General features: G+C 49.9%; 1 long non-coding RNA gene across 2 annotated transcripts in view; it reads left to right on the top strand.

Annotated features, from left to right (window-relative positions):
- Positions 1-23839: 23839 nt before the first annotated feature.
- The window catches only part of LOC121453494, a 43014-nt gene continuing 41150 nt past the window's right edge, over positions 23840-25703 (top strand). For both annotated transcript variants that reach the window (XR_005975016.1, XR_005975015.1), the window contains exon 1: positions 23840-23961. This is a non-coding gene — a long non-coding RNA (uncharacterized LOC121453494). The remainder of the gene's footprint in view (positions 23962-25703) is intronic.

Here is a 25703-nt window from a genome sequence, read left to right as displayed (position 1 = left end):
CCCACTTAGTGCCCCACCACCCTGGCACATGCCAGCGGCTGTTTTAAACAGTTTCTTTGTGGCTTTTCACTGAGGCAGGATAGAAAGACAGGAGAAATTAAAGGGCTATGAGAAGGGGAAGTGGAAACTTCTCACCAGCTCAGAGTCAAGAACTGTAGCATACATGTCATTTGCTGGGAAGATTGTCTATATAGAGTATTCCTTTTATATAGAGAGATTTCAAATAAAGTTAAAATAGCAACGAACCGTGAGTAAGGCCTAAATATAAGTGGGCTTTCAGTATTGCCCGTCTCCTTTCCCAGCTGGAAACCGGCAATTTTCTAAGAACTTTTCAAGAAACCCCGTTTACAAGAAGGCGTGTCTTAACCCACTTGTTCAACTTTTCAGAGCCATGGGTCTATTTTATCAGATCGCAAGCTTATCCAAGTCACCCTAGGAACCACCCTGCGATTTCACTTCCCGAAAAGAGTGATGATAGTGGCCACGTATGGGTTTCTTAGCGGCCCTTTGAGATGTGGCTTGAGAGGCCACCAAAGCAGCCTAATAGAACTGCTGCGAAATCACCTCAGTGGGACCGTCCCGAGCTCGTGCGTGGGTAAATGCTAGGCATTCCCTGAGAAGCCCTCTTTCCACTTCCGCCCCCAGCTCATAGCTGGTGAAAATCTCTCCTTCCTAAGTTTCAGCAGTGCTGCATACGACATGGAGTTGAAATTTTTCTTTGAGGTGCTTTCGAGGCTTCGGGCTTTACCAGAGTTTCTGAAACAATTCCCCTCAGGCTGCTCTAGGTGGCAGCGTAGAGCTGCGTTTTTAGCCCCCACCCAACTGCTGCTGACGACTCGGCCTAATGAGTCCATAAATCCCTGTTGTATTTCCACCACCTCCCCAGTTCTGCTACATTTTGTCCTGTTTCCTGTCACTCCTGCAACACCGCATCACCTCCAAGCATCCTCTCTAGTGACCCCTCGCTCTCATTCCTTCCCCTGCCTTCACCCTCTTGGTGGCAGAGGGCACAGCCATCACCTGCATGCGGTCCTGATGAGATGGGCCAAGGTGGAGGAGGGGACTCTGAGGCACATGTACTCCTGCCCAATCCTTTCCTAATTGCTTTTCAAATATTATACGCGTGTGTGTGTAATGTATGTGTGAAGGCATTTGTGTGTGCATTTGTGTGAACCTTGGAGGCCAAGGTTCACATCTGATGCCTTTTACTGTCACTCTCATCTTATTTATGTTAATGAGATCGGGTCTCTCGTTAAGCCCAGAGCTTACTAATTGGCTAACCTGGCTGGCTGAATCGCTCTGGGGATTTTCCAGTCTCTATGCACCACCATGACCACCAGTTTTTATGTGGGCCCTGGGGATCTGCTAGGTCCTCATACTGGCCCAGCAGGCACGTTACCAACTGAGCCATCTTCCCAGTCCCTTGTCTCATCTTTTTCCCTTATTTTCACTAAGTATCTCTGGGCAAGCCAGCACTCCAGGGCTGAAGACAGACTATCAGCTGACAGCGGTGGTGCACACCTTTAATCCAGTAATCGGGAGGCAGAGGTCTACAGAGTGAGAGCCAGGGAGGCTAGGGCTACACAGAGAAACCGTGTCTTGAAAAGCCACGACAGGGAGGGGGGAGGGAGGGAGGGAGGGAGGGAGGGAGAGGGGGGGAGCGTGAACGAGCATATCAGACTATAGAAAGCACCATCTGCTGAAGGGAAACAGTCACCTGAGACCCCATCCCCCACATTATAAATCAGGATGCTGCCTCCCAGGAGCCTCTCTTTCAGAACACGGTAAAGAGGCAGCTCCCTGACCGGGGGTCTGAGAGGTGTTCTAAAAAGCTCTGCTTGAGTTGAGGTCAGAACAAAAGGGCAGTTGAGTAGACTGGGTGAAGAGAGTGTGCCAGGTAGCAAAATCACAAGTGCAAAGGCCCTGGGGTAGAAGCAAGCCTGGAGAATAGGAAAGAGCAAAGAGAAGGAACTTGGGGTCCCCCTGAGAATGAAGGGACTTCAGGAGGTAAGTTAAGCAGGCTTCTATAGTTCTTGGCTGGGATTTGGTCTCCAATCCATGAGCAATGGGGAGCCAGGGAGGAGTTTAAGTATAGGGCAGTTGGGTTCGAATTTTAAGAAGTGGTAGTGGCTGGTTAGAGTCAGCACTGCGTTCCTCACCGCCGATGCCTCTAGCTTGAAGTCTGGGCCATTTCCCCCCAGCCCTTGCATACTGCCTTCCTTGCATTTTTTCTAACAATGAGGTCATCATGGGGGAGGAGAGAGAGTTCCAGGCCTCTAAGCCTCCTTTATCTTGGTGCCTGCTGGGATGCGGGGGAGGGGAGGAACAAGCATGAAACTCCCTTCCCCCAACCCCACCCCCACATCTGGGCCCAGCTCTTGCCACTCTAGGCTCTTGGCAGCAGCGTAGGTTGTATTACATAGAGTAATTTTATGCAGTTTTATTGCAATACATTTTATGAAGGTCGTGTAGTAGTACTGCGGCCACCACCAAATCCCTCTGGGGTCCTGGGCAAGTCTCTCTCTGGGACTCAGCTTCTCTATGCAGAAGTTAGTGGAGAGCACTGTTCAAGAGAACTTTGTGCAGTGAAGGGCACATCTCATATCTGTGCTGTCCAGTGTGAGAACCTGAGCCACTTGTGGCCAGGAGACATCACAACGTGGCTAGCCAAACAACTGAGTTGGTCATCTAACTGTGACTGGAGAGCCTCGTGTGGCTACTGGGCTACCATGGTGGACTGCACAGTTTGGTTTGGTTTGGTTTTTCGAGACAGGGTTTCTCTGTGTTGACAGCCCTGTCTGTCCCAGAACTCACTCTGTAGACCAGGCTGGCCTGGAACTCACAGAGATTTGCCTGCCTCTGCCTCCCGAGTGCTGGGATTAAAGGGTGTGCCACCGCCACCCAGCACAGATAGATCTTAAATGTTTCAAGAATCTATAACCTTTGTGGATCATCTCCGGACCCTAGAAAAATACCCTGAACCCAGTCTCCTCCAGCCCGACTCCTGTACTGGGCTTGAACTGTTCATGAACCAGGGGTTTGGGAGTAGCGAGAAGATGGGAAACTGTTTCTGTCTGTTTATGCTGCTATAACAAAACACTTAGACTGAGTAGTTTATCAACAATAGAAATACATTTCCCGTAGGTCTAGACACTGTGACGTCAACCAAGGTCTTGGCAGGTGTCTTGTGAGGACTTCTCTCTGCACACAAGACAGCGTCTTGTTACTGCATCTCCTAGGGGAAAGGCTTGATTAAATGTGAAAGAAGGGGCAAACTTGACAAGCCCTTTAGAAGGCTGAACTCCCAACTATCCTGGAAGACTCCACCCCCTAATGTGATTGATTAGTTTCGACTGGAATTTAGATTTTGGTTTTTATTTATTTCTTTTCTATATTTATTTATTTATTTGGTTTTTCAAGACAGGGTTTCTCTGTGTAACAGCCCTGGGTGTCCTGGATCTCTATTTATAGACCAGACTGGCCTCGAACTCACAACTCACAGAGATTCACCTGCCACTATCTCCCGAGTGCTGGGATTAAATGTGTGCCCCACCACTACCCGGCTCAGTTTGTCTGGAATTTTGAAGACACCACACTCAAATTATAGCAGAGACTAGCTAGACGAGGAGGGGCCTTCCCACAGCTTCAGTTTAGCCCTTGGGTCTTCCACTGTGGACGATCCAGTGACTGTCCTGCTCTTCTGGCCCCACTTCTGCCTGGTCCTGTCTCTTTCTCTCCTCTCTCTCTCTCTCTCTCTCTCTCTCTCTCTCAATTTATTTATTTATTTATTTATTTATTTATTATGTATACAATATTCTTTCTGCGTGTATGCCTGAAGGCCAGAAGAGGGCACCAGACCTCATTACAGATGGTTGTGAGCCACCATGTGGTTGCTGGGAATTAAACTCAGGACCTTTGGAAGAGCAGGCAATGCTCTTAACCTCTGAGCCATCTCTCCAGCCCCCCTGGTCCTGTCTCTTACCCCAGCACACCTAACCACCCATGCTGTTACTGTCCAGAACATCTAAGCGGCAGGCTCTGGCCTCACCCAGCGACACACAGGCCTGAGGATGCCCAGAGGACCCTACATCAAGGAAGCATGCCCACTGTCCTTTTCACTGCCTAGATCCAACCACTCCCTCTCAGGGAACTCTCTCACTGACCCTATGACAGGGGCAACTTTCCCCAAGATTCACTTTTAATCCCAGATACCCCAAACTGACTCTCCTTTCCTGTTCCCACCTGCCCCCTCCTCCCTGTGTCTCAGTGACAGCTCTCTTTCCCTCCACATCAAAGTGGCATCTGGCTGCTCCCTGCCCTCTTAGGCTCCAGCAGAGATGCAGGAGAGGTCAGACACAGGTTTCCACTCTGACCACGGGGTGGGACACAGCAGGGAAATACTTAATTTCCTTAGACAATTCTTCTAGAAGTAGATAGAGCCTGTGGCCAATATTCAGGTGGAATCCAGGGAAGACAGAATTGAGAAAAAGGAAAAGATGTCACACTCTGCAGTTTGGACTGCGGTTTCCCATGAGCCTCAGAGGCTCCAGATTCTGCTTGTATGAGACTTCTTCACAAGAAGCAAGGAAACACCTTGGGATGCCCACATCTCTCACCTACCATTTGTCTTCTGCCGGTCAGTTCTTCCCATGCAGTAACTACCCCATGCTTTTGGGTGCTAGCTTATGGTTTTGGGTGATGCTAGAAAAACGCGTTCCGCTCTGTGCTATGGTAACATTTCAGTTGATTCTGAAGGTGGGTTGTGCTGATGGGTTTGTTTGTTTGTTTGATTGTTTCCAACTGGACACAGCTAGAATCATCTGGGAAGAGAGGACTATCAAACTGACCAATAGGCAGGTCTGTGGGGCAATGTCTTGATTAATGTTGCTGTGGCAGCCTAAGCCCACTGTGGGCAGGACCATCTCTGGGCAGGTGGTTCTGGGTATTTTAAGAAAGGTAGCTGAGAAGCCGGGAGGAGCAAACCAGCAAGCAAGACTCCTCCATGGCCTCTGCTTCAGCTCCTGTCTTGATTCCCTTTCATGACGACTGTGAGCTTTAAGATAAAATCAACCTTTTCGCCGGGCAATGGTGGCGCATGCCTTTAATCCCAGCACTTGGGAGGCAGAGGCAGGCAGATCTCTGTGAGTTCGAAACCAGCCTGGTCTACAAGAGCTAGTTCCAGGACAGGCTCCAAAACCACAGAGAAACCCTGTCTCGATAAAACAAAAAACAAAAAACAAAAAACAAAAAAAAAAAAGATAAAATCAACCCTTTCCTTCCCAAGTTGCTTTTGGCCACTGAGTTAGATGGTTTTATGATAGCTTCACACAAGGTAAAGTCATCTGAGAAGAGGGAACCTCGATTAAGAAAAAACCTCCGTAATATCCAGCTGTAAGTCATTAACTTTTTAACATAATTTTTATATTGATTCTTAGGGAATTTCACATCACGCACCCCAATCCCACTTATTTCCCAGTCCCTCCAAATCTGTCCCTCACCCCCATAAAATCCCCCTCTAAAAGAAAAAAATTTAAAGGAAGATTTATTTATTATATATACAGTGATCTGTCTGCATGTATGCCTGCAGGCCAGAGGAGGGCACCAGATTTCATTACAGATGGTCAAGTCACCATGTGGTTGCTGGGAATTGAACTCAAGATCTTTGGAAGAGCAGCTAGTACTCTTAATTGCAGAGCCATCTCTCCAACCCTGAAAAACATTTAAAAATTAATTAAAAAACAAAGCAAAGGGGCTGGAGAGATGACTCAGAGGTTAAGAGCACTAGCTGCTCTTTCAGAGGTCTTGAGTTCAATTCCCAGCAAACACATGGTGGCTCACAACCACCTGTAATGAGATATGGTGCCCTCTTCTGGCATCCAGAATATATGCACACAGAACACCATATACACAATAAATAAATAAATTAAAATAAATAAATATATTTAAAAAACAAACCAGAAAAAAAACCCACTTCATTCCTCAATCTCCCCCCACTCTCCAGCACCTCTTTGTTTGTCTCCATGGCATTGGGAGCTGCCATGTGTCACCAAGTATACACTTTTTTCCCACTCAGCTTTTTTTTTAATTAATTTATTTATTTAAGGATTTCTGCCTCCTCCCCGCCACCGCCTCCCATTTCCCTCCCCCTCCCCCAATCAAGTCCCCCTCCCTCATCAGCTCAAAGAGCAATCAGGGTTCCCTGACCTGTGGGAAGCCCAAGGACCGCCCACCTCTATCCAGGTCTAGTAAGGTGAGCATCCAAACTGCCTAGGCTCCCCCAAAGCCAGTACGTGCAGTAGGATCAAAAACCCACTGCCATTGTTCTTGAGTTCTCAATAGTCCTCATTGTCTGCTATGTTCAGCTAGTCCGATTTTATCCCATGCTTTTTCAGACCCAGGCCAGCTGGCCTTGGTGAGTTCCCGATAGAACATCCTCATTGTCTCAGTGTGTGGGTGTACCCCTCGCGGTCCTGAGTTCCTTGCTCGTGCTCCCTCTCCTTCTGCTCCTGATTTCCACTCAGCTTTTCTTGCAAACGTTCCTTGCAATGAGTTATGGGTCTGGTTCAAGGCCCCTGGCTTCTGGGACACCATCGATACTGGACCCTCACTGAAACTCCACCTCTCCTCTGCTGTTGTCCCAGTCATGGGAAGCCTGTTGCTATGGTTCTGCTGGACCAGTCCCTTCACACTTTCCAGAGGTCATAGATGGGGTAGATGCCCATGTGGGCCAACTCAAAGCCCTGGATGTGGGTCTGGGTAGTAGTTGATTTGGTCAGTCCTGGATGCTGGGTCCACCCCTCAGGGAGAGGCAGAGCCAGCTCTCCTATGCTTGATGTCACCAGGGCCAGCTCTCCCAGACCCATGGTGAAGGGTGGGGCCATCTCCCCCATGAGGAGCGGGGCCAGCTCTTCTGCTACAGCATAGCCAGCAAGGGGCAGGACCAACTCTCTCCCAGGGCCAGCAAAACTGGTGCTGGTTCAGCATGTCCCTTGGATTTCAACACACAGGGTTCCTATATAAGCCATTTTCTTAATTAGTGATTGATGGAAAAGGATCCAGCAGCTGAGCCCAGCGGAGGTGGCCCACACCTTTAATACCAGCATTTGGGAGGAAGAGACAGGTGGATCTCTGTGAGTTCAAGGCCAGTTTAGTCTACACAGTGAGTTCCAGAACAGGCTCCAAAAGCTATGAAAAAACCCTGTCTAGAAAAACCAAAATAAAATAAAAATAAATTAATTTTTATTAATAAAATAAAAATAAGTTAATAAATTGCCATAAGGAGCAAGCCATCATTAAGTAGCACCTCGCCTTGGCCTCTGCAGCAGCTCTTGCCTCCAGGTTCCTGCCCTGTTTGAGTTCCTGTCCTGACTTCCTTCATTGATAAACAGTGTTGTGGAAGTGTAAACCAAATAAACCCTTTCCCCCTAAACTTACCTTTGGCCCTGGGACTTCATCACAGCAATAGAAACCCTAAATAAGACAGCGTGGTGTTTATCACAGCAATAGAAAGCAAACTATGTCCTCAGAGACAGCAAGGAGGTGACATAAGGATTTGAGGAGAAAGGTCCACGTCGATACAGCCCACCCTTCATGTCACAGAGACTCGGCTCATGCCCTCCTTGTTTATGTCTGCCTTCTGTACCACCTGTGGCCTTTCTATCTTCTTTTCCAAGAGCAACGTTGTCTTTCCTCTTTCCCAGGGCAGCTGTATGGTCCACCACAAACATGTCCCCTCAAAACTGTACCAAATATCTCAAAGATGGAAAAGACCAGAAGGTAAAGAAGCAAGCCACAACTCCACTGCTGTCACTGGCTTGAGTCCCTCATCGGTTTCATCTCTTTCTGTCCCTTACCCTCAGATGCCCCTTGGCAGAGCTGGGTACTTGCCCACTGGGGTCCCACAGATTTTCACTGACTGAGCTCTTGCCTGTGCTGTCCTTCCACAGGCATTGCCCAGTTGTCCATCACCGACGGTGACAGTATAGAGGTCCTGTACTGCGGTCCTCTCCTGTTTTATAGTATCTGCATGCATTACACCTGCAGCCCCAGCTCCCACAGGAACGATGGCCCTGGTCAGTGCAGCAATGTTTTTCTTAAGCTAGTGGTCTAACAGCATTAAGGTGGCTGGGTGGCACTTCCAGCTTCCAGTTCAGGCTGGGCTCCCTGGCATAATGTTTCTCTCTCCAAGGAAGCTGGGAACTGTAGCTGTTGGGGGGACAGAAAGCAACTATTCTAAAATTTCAAGTGTAAAGTGTCCCCCCTCACTTCCACATTTGGCTCCAAGATTGTTTTTTAGAAGCTAGAGAGATTGCTGCTCTTCCAGAGGACCCAGGTTCAAATCCTAGCACCCACATGGCAGCTCACAACTGTCTGTAACTCTAGTTCCAGGGGATCTGACACCCTATTCTGAACTCTATGGGAACCAGACTCACACATGGTGTACAGACATACATTCAGGGAAAATACCTATATACATTAAATAAATAAATAAGAAATATCATAACTTTTCAAGAAAGTTCTTTTAAACATTTTTATTTCCTCTTTGACACTGTATCACTCCCCTCTCAATTTCCCACACCCAAAACCTACCTCTCCTACCTTCATGTCCTTAAAAAATATAACCCAGGCTGGAGATATGGCTCAGAGGTTAAGAATACTGGCTGCTCTTCCAAAGGTCCAAAGTTCAATTCCCAGCAACCACATGGTGGTCCATAACCTTCTGTAATGAGATCTGGTGCCCTCTTCTGGCATGTAGGCATCCATGCAGGCAGAACACTAAATAAACAAATCTTTAAAAAAAAAAAATAACCCAACTGAGTCCAATTAGTGATAAGTTTGGCAACCTATCAGTCTGTTAGACTCCCAAGAAAAAATGACTTCCCCTCCCTAGCTATCATCAATTGCCAATAGTTCCTCAGCTGAGGGTAAAGCACCATAAGCCCTTTCCATAAGGCCCTGAAATTTCTGTATAGAGAGGACCACATACCAGAAGTTCTCAGAGCCCAAACCTACAGGGATTATGTTCCTGCCATCATCTTCCTTGAGTAACTCAAGGGCTGGCCTCCTACTCCCCCACGCTGGCTGTTTCTAGGCCATGAGGGTACACTGGAGGTAGGGTGATCAATCTGTTAGTCACCATCCATCACTGTGTCGCACCACTTATAAAAGTCCTGAGTGTCAGCTGAAACTACAAAAGTCTTAGCTGACCTCATCATGTAGCTCCTGCTTGGTTTTTGCTTTTCGGGGCAGAGTTTGGCTGTGTAGCCCTGGCTGGCCTTGAACTCATAGAGGTCTACGCGCCTCTGCCTTTTGAGTGCTGGGATTAAAGGTGCGCACCACCATGACCGGCTATCACGCATCTTCTTTGATAGAAGCACCATGGACAAGCAAGAGGAGCGCAAAGCTGGAGACGGCACTGATTTTTATTAAGAACAAATCATCGTCTTCTCTAGGGTAAGGGAAGGGGTTCAATGCAATCAACCTGCTGCCCGAGATCGGGGTGGCTTTCTGAGGCATCAGTCTAAAAGCAAGCTGAGCACCCAGAGTGGTAGAACTCAGCCTGCTGGGAGGCGGCTATGCTCTGCGCATGCGTAGCTTCCATCCCTGGCACCCGGGCCTCTCTCTTTAAGGACTATTGTGCAGATATTCTGGGTGGACGGAGAGATGCTCACTCAGCAATTACGTCATTCTGTCTCCTTGAAGAGAAGCTCCTGGCAGCAGATGCTGTGCAATGGTTTACTTGAGACCCAGAGGTTTGCAGGTTCGGTGACCACCCCCGTGTTTCCATCTTTGCCACTGACTTTTGCTTTTTGGAGTCAGGCTCCTGACTGACAAACACAACATCCTTTATTCCCCAGGAGTCAAGGAATATCCACATTTCTTCCACTTTTGTGGAGATAAAGCTTATGCCTGGGGCCACTGCTCTGTGCGTCATGTATGTGCTGGCACTTCCCTTTGTCATTGTCCTGTCAGACAGCGGCAACAGTCCCCTTCTGAGTCACTAACAAAGCCTCCTGAAACTCTGAGAGTCAGGCTGGAGTTTCTTCCTTACTATTGGCTGGCCACCTAAGAAGGCTTCTTGGAGTTTCACTTTTATGCCAAGGTTACTTACTTCTTATTCCTGGTGCATTGGGAATGGCCCCTCACCTACAGCCCCTGACCTCCTTTGACACTCTAGCCAGACCCGGCCAGATGGGAGCAGGTTGGAGTACTGCTTTCCCAAGGCTTGATACCCCTCCAGTCATAAACAGATGGCCACAGGTCTTGCTGATGCAGGGCCCCTCATGTGCCTGGCATTGTGTTAAAAGCTGGGCCAGCGCCAGGATGGAGAAAGGGGGGGGGGGCATAAGCGGCAGGGTACACATTTCAAGGAAGTTTCAAGGTCATGCAGCTCTCAAGTCTTAAATATTATACCCTGTGCCCTTTCAACAAGTCTATCACATCCTTTCATTCTGACAAGCACCCCACCACCACCCCCATTGTAAGGATAAGGAAACTGACTGAGGTCAGTTTTCCAAGGTCATTCTGTTGGATTGACATAGCCACGTTTTTCTAACTTCCTATAGTTAAGATGTACGAGTCCGGTGGTCTTCTAGACGATCTTAAATCCCTAGGCCCACTTTGACTCAGTCCCACCTAATATACTTGTGGGCACAGGCAAGAGGGCAGGAATCTCTTGCAGACAGCCGCAGGAAGGGGCTGCGGCCAAGAAGGAACATTTCCATGCATGTCCACCAGATGGTGCTCGAATACCGAGCCACTGACCTCCAGCGGCCAGTGGGCGGCCCCCCGAGGTGGAAACGCTGTGCGAAGCCCTGTGCGTTGCCCACTGGTCAGGGTCCCTAGCCTTCCTCCGCTCTCCCAGATTTCTGCATCCCTCGCGCCCTTTCCTGCTGTGCGCAGTAGTTAAACATGTACCAGGAGAGTTGAGACATTCTTATGGGCACTTGGGAGGTCTCTTCCTTCTTTCCTGTAGAAACTGTCTTGACAGTGCCCGGTATACCCCAGAACCTCAGAGCACTGCCTGTTCCATTCCCTAGTTTCCTTCTTGAATTCCCAAGGCCCTCCCTGTCACTCCCACCCTCTCCGCTTCTGCCAGTCTTCAGAGGCAGGGACCATTAAGACCGATTCTACAGATTTGGCGATGCAAATGTATGCAAATATATGCAAATCGCCATGTAAAGGAGGCTTGCCACTGTGGTTCTAAGTGGCTGTCACAGCTTCTCTGACACCTGTTCTAAGACAGCTACCCTGCCCCCTCCTGCTCATGTGTCTATCTGCCTTTTGCAGCCCCCCACTCCTCACGTACACACACACACACACACACACACACACACACTCAAGGCTCTGGCTTCTGGTCTCCTTTCCCCCAGGGTCTCAGGCTGACTTCTGGTCAGCAGGGACTCCTCTGCTCTTCTCTCCAAACTCCTTAGAGGGAACAGCAAGGGAAGGACTCTACTGTGCACAGATTTTTCTGGCATCTGATAATTCACTATTTTCTGGCTGTGTGACCATGGGAAAGAAGTTCAACTTCTCTGTGCCTCTGTTTCATCATCAGCACAACGGGATTACAATGCTCACAGCACACCATCTTAAAACACGAAACTGTTCATCTTTTGGTTCTCGTTGACCTTTTGGGTCATCACAATGGTCAGGACTTGGCCTGGAGACAGATTTACAGATGGACACAGCTCAGGCATGTGGATGAGTGGGTTCCTGTCCGTGCGTGCACACATGAACACACACACAGCTGACACTTTCACACACTGACAGGCGCACGCGCGGGCACACACATTCAGAAACACACACAGGAGGAGGCTGTGGGAGGTGGAATCTGAGTCATCGAGACCAGAGCTGTGGGTGGTGCTTTTGTCCTGATTTCCGGGGCTCGGCGCTCCATTTCGAACAAGGAAATGTTTGGAGGGTGGCAAAGCCAGCTCAACAGCTAAAGGCCCCTTTTCAGGACTTCTTCCCAGGTCATCTGTCCTTCTGTTCCGACCCAGCTCAGTATCATCCGGACTCTTTCCACTGACCCTGCCCGACTCCAATGGGCCCCAGTAGGTAGGGCAGGAAGCTTATGGGAGGTGCCGTCAGAGCAGGCTTGAGATGATGTCACAGCAGGTGGGCCCGCTTCAGCTCCTCCCTGAGGAAAGGCGTGGAGGTCCCTGCAAAGGAGGGGTACAGAAACAGCACAGGGTGGCGGCTAAGGGAGCAGTCGACGCAGCTTCAGGTCCTGGCTCTGCCCCTGTGACTGCTTTACCCTCGTTGGCAGTAGAAAGAAACTAATTACACCTAAGTCACCGGGGGTCTTGTGACGTTCTAATGAGATCATGTACACGTGCTTTGTCCAGTGTGCTAGGGTGTGGAACGACACTGGTTGTGGGACAGAGTACATTCTCTGTGCAGCTCCATCCTTCCTACAGCCCTGGCCATCAAGCGCGGGGAAGGAAGAGGGGAAATGCTACCAGTGATCTGGAGCCTGGGGAGCCACTCCATGGCTGGGTGTGGCAGGGACAGCGACAGGCTCTGCCGTGTCCAGTTTTTTCTCTGTTTGGAAGATGATTGATTGAGTCACAACCTTACCAAAAGGGAAGGAAGTACACTATTGCTTGTCATGCACCTACTGTGTGCTGGGAACGGCCTCATGAACTCCAGGCTCTCCCAAAGCTCTGGGATGCAGTTGATCCCAGCATCCTCTGTCCACAAGACAATAAGAAATGAAAACACTTAGCCCAGGACACACGGACCATAGGTAGAGCAGGACTCTAATCAACCCATTCCTGTCTTCTCTTTCCACCACCCTCAGTGGTTTAGACTAATCTGAGTGGGGCCTGGGAACATAGTATCAGCTTCTCCTGATACAGTCCAGTTCTGTCTGCCAGGTCGGTCTCTTGTGAGGGCAATAGTAGAGCTGGTATGAGCTAGTTAATCCATGGGAAGTGTCCCCAGGTGTTTGCACTTGGCTTCCAGCCCAGGGACCATGACATCAGGGAAGGGACCCAGGTGCAAGGGACACAGGTGCATAGAAGTGGGGGTGGCATAGGGGCAGCTTAGACACCTGCTGAAGGCTCAAGCTAGTGCCAGTAGGTGGGTGGGTGGGGACTGGCAGGCAGCAGATGGAGAGGGTCAGATGCGGGCAGGGATGCTGACTCTGCAACCCAAGGTGACTGAGGAGCTTTGTGAAAGCAGGGAGTGTGAAGGAGACTGGGAAAGGGGGAAGGAGAGCCACAGGGAGGAAAAACCGAGGAAGCCAAGGACAAGGGTTGTGTTTGACGGGGAATGATTAGCTCTACAGACTCTAGGGTCAGAGAGCACAGGCTCTTAGCTCAACTCTGCTTCTTCCATGCTATGTGGCTAAAGGCAAAAGCTGTCCTTTAGTTCCCTTCATTGTGAGCAGGGAATAGCCAGTGTCTAACCCCTGAGCCTTAGATTCTCCCACAGGGAACTTAAACTTTATCTAGGCAACCAGCCACAGGATTTCAATCACTGTTGGGGCCAGCAAGGGCCTCCGCAGTGGGTCCCAGGGGCCAGTTTCCACCCCAGTCTGATCTGTGTGTGTGAGAGTCTCTCCCTTTTAATATTTATCCCAAGCTATGGTTACCTATTCCTCTGGGCCAGTTCTGCAGGCCTGTCTTGTTTATTGACTGAGCACCTAGCACACAGTAGGTGCTTCTAGAATGTTCATTGAAAAGACAGATAGTATGTCAGGAGCCAGTGGCTGGGACATTGCTTACCAATTGCTCCCAAGCTGATTTCTGGCCGGCAGATATTTCTAGACAAAGAAGGTCTAAGCTTTACCCTCAGGAACTCACAGAGCGGTGGGTGAAGGGTCTAAAGTGACAGGGTAGCTGAGGTGACTTCAGGGACATCTGCAAACCAAGACCAATGCTTGGAGGGGAAAAAATGCTAGTGTGGTTAGGCTGGGTTGGGGAGTCGGCTCTAGAGTGCTCCGCCACAGTCCTCCCAGGCCCCAACAGTGATTAAGGTCCTTGTGGCTGGTTATTCAGCAGCCAGGCCGGAAGAGAAAGCCAGTAATTAAGAAGCTGGCACTCACACAACCGCATGTCAGCACGCCCAAGTGCAGGGGATAGCTGTCTGTCAGTCGTAGCTGCTGGTGGAATTTTTTAGACAGCTGGGCTCAAGCCGGGAAATGAATATAAGTTACATTTCTATGCATCGTTGTTCGTGGTGGAAAAAAAAATTAATCAGTGACATAGCTGTGACACATACTCATTTAAGAGTCTACAGAGAAATGTTCATTTGTCAGAGGCAGCAAAGAAGAGATTATGTGTCAGCTGGGGAGGGGTGAAATATTTATACAATGGCTAATAAACACCGGTGCGGAAGGGGGGTCAATTGATCGTGTCACTGGCCACATGACAAATACGCCATTGAGTGGCCATGGGCACTGCCCCTGTGCCCGGGGGCTCCATTCTGATGACAAATACAAAACATGTCACTGTTAATGCTCCTGTCGACCACCCGTGCAGCCCTCCTGCTGGCTGCCCGGCTGAGATCCTAGGAAGCAGAACTCCCCTGGAAGCTGCCTACCCCAGCTTCATTAACTTGGATTTGAAGTTGGTAAATTACTCCCCAAATGCCGAAACCACTGCAGAAAACCATTTCTCTCCGTGTATGTGTGTGTGTGTGTGTTGTGTGTGTGTGTGTTCTGGTTTTGTTTTTGTTTTAAACTTCATGCTTCCAAAATTCAGCAAAATGATCGACTTCACTTTTTGCCTCCACTGAGACCTGGTCACCAGCATGTTCCCTGCAGAACACGGGCTACTGGAGCTTTGAACCCCCATGCAGTGCTTGGAGGCAGCAAAGGAGGAGCTCATGGGACCTCATCGTGGCTAAGTTTGTCCCCAACTTACAGCCCCCTCCCAGCCTCCTGACGCTTTGGTTCCTGGTGCCCACCTGTTGTTCCCTAAAGTCACAGTAGTCCCTGAGACACCCATCATTCCAGGCAGCCTCTGCCTTTCTCCTATCCACAGTCAGTCCAGCTTTCCAAAGGGGAGTGCCTCGGAGGGCTGGTGGCTGCTAGCACCCAAGCCCAGTCATCTGCAGGGTTCGGGGCAAGCATTATCTCCGCGAGTCTCAGCACAGTCCTTGAAGCGGCATAGGGAAGACACCAAAACCCTGGCAAGTAGCCTGCCATGCTGCCCAGATGAGGTAGGAGCAGGTCTGATCCATGAGACTCCTCCTTGGTCAACTGCCTGGCCTGTTGGAGCCTTGGGACAGATGACTAATTCCCAAGTGTAAGCCAGCTTCTAAAGACTGACCCACAATCCTGAGGACAGTGAATATGTAAAACCCTATCTGCCCCAGACTCTGCTTGGAGCATTTACTCTAGCAAAGTCTAGCTGACTCCATCTTTCCTCTTCACTGGGAGCAGGTAGAGTTGCTTCTGAAGACTGAAGGGTCCCCATCATCCCAGAGACTGAGAGGCCCCTGCCAGGAGCCTGCTGCCGGTTGCTGTGGTTGCTGTCCCCGCTCCTGTCATTCTTGTGACATCCAGCATCCGTCATTTGATTTGGGATGGGATGACACTCTGAGCAAACAGTTGCTGATGAAATTTCACACGTCCCTGTGAATGTGGAGATTACAGATAAGCACACGCCACAACTTGTTTTTACTTTTGCAAAATGAGATTCCTCCCTCCTGAGGTTGTGCGTCGTCTTAGACATCCCACTACGAGGCTGTGAGGCTGTTCGTAACCTCAGTGACGGTGATAATGACACAGCTGGGACTTCGAGTGTTCGCTATAAACTGGGTGCTTCCTGTATTTTGGTTAATTCTCATAATCCCATTTTACATATGAGGAAACTGAGAGTCAAAGAGGTAATAATTTACCCATGAATGTGGTAGGAGCTTGGACTTGAACTCAGGGCTCACGGCTGAAGTAAGCACATGCCCTATCTAGACTCTTGCCCTCTAAAGTATTAGTTCAGTCCTCCTGTAGTCATGGAGACAACCAACCCGAATCCTGGCTTCCACCATATCAACCCCTGAAGGTCTTGCTCTCTTTTGTCTCTGGAACTTTACAGATTCTTTCCCTGCTGTCTGAAATATCCTTCCTCCTGCCTGCTGAGAAATGGGTATCCTTTTTCTGTTGAGGGCCGCTGAAGATATATTTTGGCTCTTCCATCTGTCCATCTCCCAATGTCTACCCCACCCACATTCCCAAGCCTCTGGAGGCAGTCCAGATTTGCTCTGGTAGCTGGCTTTCCCAAAGCCCCATGGCCTGTAGGACTGGCTCCAAGGTGCTAGTCACAGAGGCGACTTGAAAGATCTTGACCTAAATAGGGTAGTGTTCCCATTGCCCATGCTCAGCTTCCACAGTATCCTTGTCACAGTGCTGACTGGGTCGCTCTTCACCCCCAGATACCATCCAAGCCATGCTCCTCTCTTTGTACATCTACACGGATGGCTCTTCTTCCTCGGAATGTTTGGCACGCTCCTCTGCTCCTCTCCAGTTCATCTTCCTTGTCTCTCCACTGTGTTCTTAATAATCTTCATATTTTTTATTTATTTTTTAAAATATTTATTTATCATGTATACAATATTCTGCAGGCCAGAAGAGGGCACCAGACCTCATTACAGATGGTTGTGAGCCACCATGTGGTTGCTGGGAATTGAACTCAGGACCTTTGGAAGAACAGGCAATGCTCTTAACCTCTGAGCCATCTCTCCAGCCCCCATAATCTTCATTTTTTTTTTCAAGCTTTAAACTTTATTTTTATTTGTGTATGTGTTCTTGCTTGCTTGTCTGCATATGCACAACATGCGAGGCGGTACCCACAGAGGTCCGAAGAAGATGTCAGATCCCCTGGAACTGAAGTTACAGGCGTGTTTAAGAGATTCGGTGTGGGTAACAAACCTGGGTCCTCTGCAAGAGCAGCCAACGCTCTTTACTGCTGAGGCATCTCTCCAGCCGTGTTTTTAGAATTCCTAATGTTAGACCCAGAAGACTGCCTCATGAATATCTGTCAAGTGAGTGGGTGAATACACGAGTGACCAGGGGGCGCGGACAGCGGCAGAAACAGAATGCCCAGTGACACTAGGTTTGGAGGTCTGTTCTGAATCATGGCCTCTCTTAAACTAGGGAGAGACTTGCAGCTAGCAGTTCAAGTCTCCGTTTGTTCAAACAGACTAATGATTTGTTCTGAACCTAAGTAGCCTATGTGCCTCCAGAAAAGTTACTGAACTGCTCTGTGCTTGGCTACCGCATCTTGGGGGGCTAATACCACTGATATCATAAGATTGTGTTAAATCAAATAATTTGAGTTGCATAAATGTGTTCAACACTTGTTTATTACTGTGAAGACACCAAAACAGGTGGATGAACCAGGAGGAACTGCACTGTGGAGGCCATCAGGAATGGGCTTCAGAATCTTGGGCAAGGATAATAGTTGACATGCCTAAACTGCCAGGAACCTGTGTCCTGACACCAGCGCTGGCCCCATAGGCTGTGTGACCTCCTCAGATGAATCTTTCCTCCCCAAGTCTTGGTTTTCTCCTCTTCAAAATAAGGACAGTAATTCCCTTCCCAGAACTACCCAATAGGATTATTGTGGGAGATCACACAAGATAATATATATGAAGGAGCCTCCAAATGTGCTCAGGGCTGTATAAATACAAGGGATTACGGTTATCTGCAGGCGGTTTGTAGGGGCTTAATTATTAGCGTTCACAGGCACTGCAGCTGTGACGCAGCCCTGCAAATGTGCCCTTGGCAGCTCCTTAGCAGGAAAGGCCCCAGGCAGAAACTGAGGCTGGGTTGTCAGCAGCTTCTAGAGGGGCTGGGCTCAGGAGGGGCTGGCATTGGGCAGCAGAGGTGCTTTAGCCCAGGTCTGCCCTCCAGGTGTGGACCTGGGATGCCTGGGTCAATCCGGAGAGTGCAGGAGAGGAGGCAGACGCCCTTGGCTTCAGGCCTACCACCCTTCGGATGCTTCCACTGGAAGCCGGTGTTTCTTCTGGGTTCGATCCTGGCAGCTCCTCCTCTGGCTGGAGGAGATGGAGGCAGGCACCAGCTGAGGATGACTCGGCATTTGCTAGACCCAGCTGGGTGGTAGGGAAAGCGGCGCACAGTGTCTGAAGACCCAGAGCTGTGCATTTTGGAAATGGAAGGAGGCCAGGAATTCCCTAGGAAGCCAGAGCAGGGGCGGCGGTGGTTCAGTGCTTCCCTCAGAAGGGCAGAGGAGCTGAGAGGACCTGGAGCCTGGCTTGGGGATGGATGCCGATGGGAGACAGCTGTGGAGGTGGGAATGGGGGCTGAGGGAGGGAGGGAGGACTGAGCCGTGAGAAGGCAGTCTCCAGAACAGGAGATGCTGCTGCCATCCGTTCACTTACTCAAAATATTCCCAGCTGATAGCACATACCTGTAATCCCCACCCTTGGGAGGCTGAGGCAAGAGGATTGCTGTAAATTCCAGGCTAGCCCTGGCTACACAGCAAGACCATAAAACAAATCATTATTCACTTTCTGTAAGCAACCCTAATGAAATTCACTGGCTCTAAGAAGAAGAGGAGGAGGAGGAGCAGGAGGAGCAGGAGGAGGGGGAGGAGGCAGGAAAGCAGAAGAGGATCTGATTAAGAAAAGAAGAGGATCACCGAAGGTGGAAGGAATGAGAGAGGGTATCGTGGGGGCTGTGGATAGGATCAGAATATGTTAGCTACATACACGAAAACATTATAAAGAAACTCATCATTGTGTATAATTAATACATGTTAATGAGGAAAAATTATTTGCTTTTAATTATTTTAAAACTTAAAAAAATCTTTCTGGAGCACTACAATAGTCAACTGGGGTGGAGACAATTCAATTTAATAAATATTTATTGATAATCTACTACTGAAGACTCAGTAGACAAAGTCCCTCTTCCTCCAAAGGTTGGAGCTTAGAAGTGAAATTGTCACAGAAAGAACAAATTATAGACACAAAGACAGAGAGGCAGGAGAGGCTAAAGTAGCAAGGGTAGACAGCCCCAGGCCAGGCCAGGGTGCTGGAGCTTGGCCCAGGGAGGAGTCAGGCTGAGATTATACACTTGAGAGGCCAGACTCAAATGTCCACTAGCGCCATAGAAATAGAGTCAGCAAGTGGGAACCTGTGTCTCCAGTCTCAGGCGGGGCTGAAGGCAGGGGAGGGTTACCTCAGCTGCAAGCCCGAACAATCGTCAGAGGCTGAGTGTGTCTGCCACTGACCAAATGTGGGGGCAGCAGGTATGGGTGTCACACTTCTCTAATCAGCATCTTCGGCTGTGACTCAACAGTAAGAGTCCTTTCCGTGGGCTCGGCACCTCTGTCCACCAGGCCTCCTCCTCCCTTACTGCCGGCATCATTGTCTACTCTTTGAAGTGCTGCTGCAGAGACCAACTTGCTAAGTAGATGTAGGATGTAGAAGTCACTCCCATTTTACAAGGGAGTTACCAAGTGACCCTTGGACGTCTAGACTGTAAACACTGACCTAGAACTAGCACACGTTTCTTTCTGTTTGCTGATTCCTTGAGACAGGATCTCACTATGTGGCCCTGGCTGGCCCGGAATTCATTCTGTAGACAAGGCTGGCCTTAAGCTTGCCTTGATCCTCTTGCTTCTGGCCACCTGTATGTGTGCTGGGATTACAGGCATCTGATAGCCTACTGGGCTTGTTTCAGCCTCCTCCCTTCTACGCTCTGCTTGGAGCTGCAAAGCTGCCCAAACAGTGGCCTGGTTCTTCCAGCACAGCCCAGTGTTCTGAGCTCAATTTGTGGACTAAAACTCCACCCCTTCACACCCCAGTCCAACACTCTGACTGCAGCCCAGCCTCGAAGGCAGGGCTGAAATCCTGACTTCTGTTGCCTGAATGCTCCAGGCTTCTGCCCACATCAAACCTTGGTGTTCCCATAAAATTTTCCAGAGTGCAGACCCCTCCCTACTTCGTCTCAGAACCTGTTTGGTTAGAGCAGCCAGGATGAATGTACGGAAAACCCAGTAATAACCCCCCACCCCACCCCGGGCAGCTGGGCTGCTCTATAAAGACAGATTAAAACCTCAATGTGTTGGGATGAGGAAATCATTCAGTTGCTAGGCCAAAGTGGAAGAGCCCGAGGTTGCAGGTGCTAGTGGCAGAACATGGAAGTCACACTAGGGATGGGCGTGCTCTGCCCATGGGGATCTGAACTCCTCTATCTCAGTTCCACCCTCAGAGCCTTTGTTGCCTGCCTTGAAGCCAAGGCTGACACATCCTGGTCTCCTGGGGAGCGCTGAGGGGGAGGCAGGCTGAGGGAAGCTGGTCCCTCACACACGGGGTTCCTTTACTCCTCAGCGGGACATTATTTTGCTCATTTGTTAGTCTAGGTCCTCCTCATCTAGACTACGAGCCCACAGGAAGCCAAGGGCCTGTTTATTTATGGCCTGCAGTGTATCTCCTGCATGAGGCTCTGCTTTCGTGTTGAGGAAACAAAAACATGGATTAGAATTCTGCTTCTTTGAGATCAGCCTCTTTGACCTCTCTGGCCTCGATTCTCTGCTCTGTAAAGTGGGCTGGGCCGCCTCTGGAAGGGCGGTCTCAGTCCAGTGGGAGCTTGTATCTGATTAAATTTGAACCGGGTGTGTTACCATACTCCTGTAACCCAAGAGTGCTGCGGTGTTGGAGGCAAGAAGATCAGAAGTTCAAGGTCATCCCTCGCAATATAACGAGTTCGAGGACAGCCTGGGCTACATGAGACCTTGCCACAAAAAGAGAGAAAGAAAAAAGAAAAAAGGATTCCACTAAGCTGATTTTTTCCACCAGAAAATAGAAATTGCGTTTGACTCCCGAGGCGCCATCAGGGGGCGCCCTTGTGCAAGGTGCTGGGCGCCCAGCTCCTCCGGGGTGAATTCGGCCGTGGCAGCCCCCACTCCCCGCCTCCACCTTTGGGGGTTACCTCCCCTCTCCTCCGTCCGGTTCACACGCCCACCCCCACTCCAGCGCGTGTCCCGCTCTCCAAGGACTGTCTCCGCAGCCCAGCGCCCCATCCCCCGCCCGGCCCAGACTCCTTCCACCCACGCAGCCCCATATGCTGGGAAGAGCCTCCCACTCCCCATCTGTCAAGCGGCTTTCTTACCCCCATTCCCCCCGCTCCTCTGCCATCCCCTCCTCCGGGAAGCCCTTCATGATTGACAGGACGGGGGGACCAACATTGTGGGACACTTGCCCGCAGCCCCACTATCCTAAGCAGGGGGTTGTGTTGGGCGAGGGATGAGCTCAGCGTTGGAGTCTAGGTTTGGGGACAGATGCAAAAACTGTGAGCTTTCAGATCATGGAAAAACCTGCCAAGGTTCAGCAGCTGGGAGGGACACCCCCGCCCCCCCCCCCCCGCTTTTTTGTCCCTCTCCAGAGGCCCTGAGAATGGGGTGCAGGTCCCGCCCTCCGCAGGTGCGGGATCGTGGGAGAGACCGGGACTCAGGGTCTGGGGAGCTGGGTGCGGAGGAACAGGGTCTGCTTTTCTCGCCTGAAGGACCTGGTTTCATTTCGCAGATTGATTATGGCTTCATGTGTGGATGTGCGCGCGCGCGCGCTGGGCGTTGTTAGCTTTTTCTTAAATGTACCTTGCTTGTCTAATGAATGTTTGATTGCACCTACATCCGGAGGCTGTTTTAATGAAAGGTGAAGGCTCCTAGAGGGAAATAAATAAATAAAAGATCGTTCCTCATCCCTCTGCACTGCCTCCTCCCACAACTCTCCGTCCCCATGAAGCCGGTGCCTCGCGGACGAATTCTGATCCTGTTTGAATGTTCTTGTGTAAAGGATGTTTCTCTCACGGGGAAATCAGCCCCCTCCATCGGTCAATCTCCGGGCTTTTATTAAGGGCGCAAAGGGGAGATGAATGAAGAGAGAGGGCTGAGGAGGGAGGAGGGGAGCCCTTTCTCTCCCGCCCCTCAGCCTGGACTGCCGCTTTGTTCACTTGTTGACTTGTGGGTTCTGTGTCAGGCTTTGCCAACGGTCAAGTTCGATTCATCAGAATGTGATTAGCAAGGCCCAACTGCATTCCGACTAGGAATTCGCTGAACTTGAGAAGGCCTCAGTTTTCTTACCTGTAGAATGGAGCTCATCCTATTCATGTCGTGGATGGTTGGGTGACGGTGCATTATGCAAAATGCCATTAAGTGCAAAGTAAGCGCTCAGGGAAAGCGGCTGTAAATATCTACCAGGCAGGGGGCAAGGGTACACACAGGCCCCGGACACTAGTAGAGGCCGTGTGACCTTGCCTTAAGAGGTGGAAAGTCTGAGATTCATCGATCCCTAGGTCATGACCGGGGCCTGTGTGTCAGGCTCCGTTTGCCAGGTCTCAATCCCCAACGTTCAAAACAAGAAAGAGAAAGAAAAAAAGAAAACAGTTCTGGGTTCAAATTCAAAGTTTCCTATTTTCTGTCTTTGCGACCAGATCAAGTTCTTTAGCCTTTCTGTGCTTTGTTTTCCTCTTCTGTTAAATGGGTATATTAATGATAAAAGGCAAATCACAGCATTCCCTTCATTGGATTTTTGTGGAGAATGATGAGAGCATTCACCAAGCGCTCAGTACAGGCCAGGCATGAGGTCAACATCCGATAACTGTTTGGTACTATTAATACTCATTGGTCCTGGAAAATCATGGGACAGGAAGAGATCAGGAAGTACCCTACAATCCTTGGCATCAGGAAGTACCTTATAACCCTTGGCTAACAGTTTGGGCCAACCTAAGCACAGCAGTGACTAGGGGAGCCATCAGATTCTCATCATCTCCGATGTCATTCCTGGTTCTTCATTTTACACCCAACATGAGGTAGCTGCAGCCCCTGTCAGCACCACTGTCGTACCTCATCGGGCGTCTGGCCATTCCTTGCCACTTCCACGGTCAGCAGTCTGGTTCCTGCTGTCACCATCTCTCTTCTGCATTGCTACAGTGGCCGCCTGGCTCGTCTCCCCTGCTGTCTACTCTCCACACCGAAGGTAGAGGGATCCTGCTAACAGGTGAGGTGGATCGCATCACGGTTCCACCCAGCAACCCTACCTCTCACAAAGCCAGTGTTTTCATGATGATCGGCAGACACTGTGAAGCGAGGCCATTGCCAAATCTCACCCCTCCCGTCTCTAAGAAAATTACGACTGTTTATTTATTTATACAGTGAGCACACCACGGCATGCATGGAGAACTCAGAGAGCAACTTGAGGGAGTTGTTTCTGTCCTTTGACCTTGTGCTTCCTGGGTCAGTCTCAAGCTATCAGGCTTGGTGGCAGGTATCTTAAGCTGCTGATATGTACCACTGGTTCTTTTTGGGTTTTGGCCTTATTCTGTAGCTCAGCCTGGCCTAGACTATGTAGCCTGAGCTAGCCTAGCACTAGATGCTAGTCCTTCTACCTCAGCCAGCCGAGTACTAGGATTACAGGTTTGTACCACTATGCCCCTCCCTCTTTTCTGATTCCTCTGGTCTTGTAGGTCTCTGCATCCTTCCTTAAGAATGAGTTTGCAAAGCTCTGTTCTTTCCCAGGATTTGCACTGGATGTTCTAGCTGCCTGGTCCAGCCACAGGTGTAGGTGAGACGATGCTCCCCCACCTCTGCAGGCGTAGGCTCAGAGAGGCCTTCCTTCCTTCCCACCTCCTGACTGAGTGCTCTCTGGTTTCCTCTTTTGCTCTGTTCCTTTCTGTAGCAGCTACCACCATGGAACACAGCAAATTTACTTGAGTCCCTCACCACTTCGTGGGATGGCTAGCTGCATGAAGACAATGGTTTTGCTTGTTTCATTGTTATACCCTTGTATCCTGGGCAGTGCCTGGCACACATTAACCTCTCAATAACCATTTGTTGAATGAGTGGGTTGAATGAGTATGTGCGGGAGAAGCAAGCGGAGCAATGTATAGAATGGGTAGGGCCATACTGAAGGCAGAGAGGGAGACCTTGACAAGCATCCGGGGAGGGGCGTGTCAACTCCCGTGGACCAAGGAGATATCGCTGGAGAGGGGTGAGCTGCCTGAGAAGCAATTCAGTCTGGTCTGCGTAGTTGGGAAGGATGGTGGTGGGGACGAGCGATGCTTGTTTCGGGCATCTTGGTGGTTGGCGGTGCCAATTACTGGGTTGGAAGGAGAAATGAGCTGGGATGACTCTTACCGATCTCTTCATCTCGAAGCCTTTGTTGCTTCATCTGCAGAGTGGGGAGGTTGAGTCCTGCCACTGTCTGGGGCAATTATGAAGACAGAGAGGAAGATGAAAGAAATGGCAAGCCCCTGTAAGAGTGCCTAGTGGGTTAGACTGCTGCTGATTTGGGGAGATCTGGCAGGTAGGTGAAAGAGTGACCTGCAGTAGAATATAATAAGAGGCTGGCCCAGAAGGAAGGAGATGCCTGGAAAATTGATTTGGTCCATATACGTAAGAGATAGGAAAAGAAGAGAACCCTACGACAAGAGGTGTCACCGACTGGGGGGCTTAGCTGGTTCTAGAGATAATGGGGTACCAGAGCAAAGACTGAGGTTTAGTCTGGAGTGGTCACAGGGTAGCTTGAAGCTAGCTGTGTCTGTGGGGTGGGGTGGGGTGGTGTGTAGAAATAGGGTGGATGATACTGACTGACATAGACATCCTCCACCACCCCTGCCTATCACACGGGAGATGTGGTAATGCTGAGGATGGGGAAAACAAATAAGGAACTGGACAGAAAGCCTCAGAGCATAGTCACTGGGTGTCTTCCTCTCCACGTCACACCCCCTCGCTTGCTTGTGTTGGGAGTTAGGTAGAGTGGGGTATCAGAAATTAATTGTCTGATGTTTTTATTTACTCGGCTATTTTTATGGTTCTGGGAATCATGCATGCTAGGTGTGGGCTAAGCCACTAAGCTACAACCCAGGCTTCACTTTTCTTTTTTTTGTTGGAAGTGTTGGTCAGTGGACTGTGAACTTGCAGGCTTGTCCCTTCCCTCTGAGAGGTCAGGCTGCGGGAGCAGGATCGTCCTTGGGTCTCTTGCAAGCTGCATCAGCAGCCTCACTGTGTAGGGAGAGGCTTCCCGATGGCAATGTCCCTTCATTAGTCCCACAGGGTTTGTGTCCAAAGCCCTGACTTGTAGCCACAGACCAACTTGACCAGCATCCAGGAGTCTGATTCGAGGCTTACATATCAGAGCGCAGACGTGGTTGTGGGCATCTGGAGAGGTCACCAGAGAGAAGCGAGGTCCCTGAAAGTGAAACGGCTTTTAGAGGAGCCAGATGGTACACACTGCCTCATTCCTCCCTTCCTTCATTCACTTTATATTAATTCCATTTTCTGGGTTCCAGGAATAGTATGATAGAAACAGTTGAATACCTTCCATGGGCCAGACACTCCTGAGCTTAGGCTACTGTAGGAACTATGCAGCTTGAACTCCTGCCTGCCCATGAAGTTTGTGTTCTACAGAAGAGACAAAAGAAACACAGCAAGTGTGTGAGTATGTGTGTGTGTGTTAGTGATAACTAACAAATATCAAGAATGAAAAGCAGGGAGTGCTATGAAGTTGAGATTTCAAATGAGGTAATGGGTGGGGAAAGGCTTCCATGGCAGGAGATGAGAAACACAGGCAAGCGTCAGAGTATGCAGAAGGCTTGGCTGGTGTTAAACACAGACGTATTTACCAGCCTTAACTGTGCACAGTGATAATCCTTGCATTCAGGAGCCTGAGGCCAGCCTGGGCTACACAGTGAAACTTGTCTCAAAAAGCCAAACAGAGGCTAATGGCGTAGT

This window comes from Microtus oregoni, unplaced genomic scaffold (genome assembly GCF_018167655.1).
Source record: "Microtus oregoni isolate MIOR12 unplaced genomic scaffold, Mior012 000011F_ref0000422, whole genome shotgun sequence".
Classification (NCBI taxonomy): domain Eukaryota; kingdom Metazoa; phylum Chordata; class Mammalia; order Rodentia; family Cricetidae; genus Microtus; species Microtus oregoni.
This window is presented reverse-complemented; position numbering and strand designations above follow the sequence as displayed.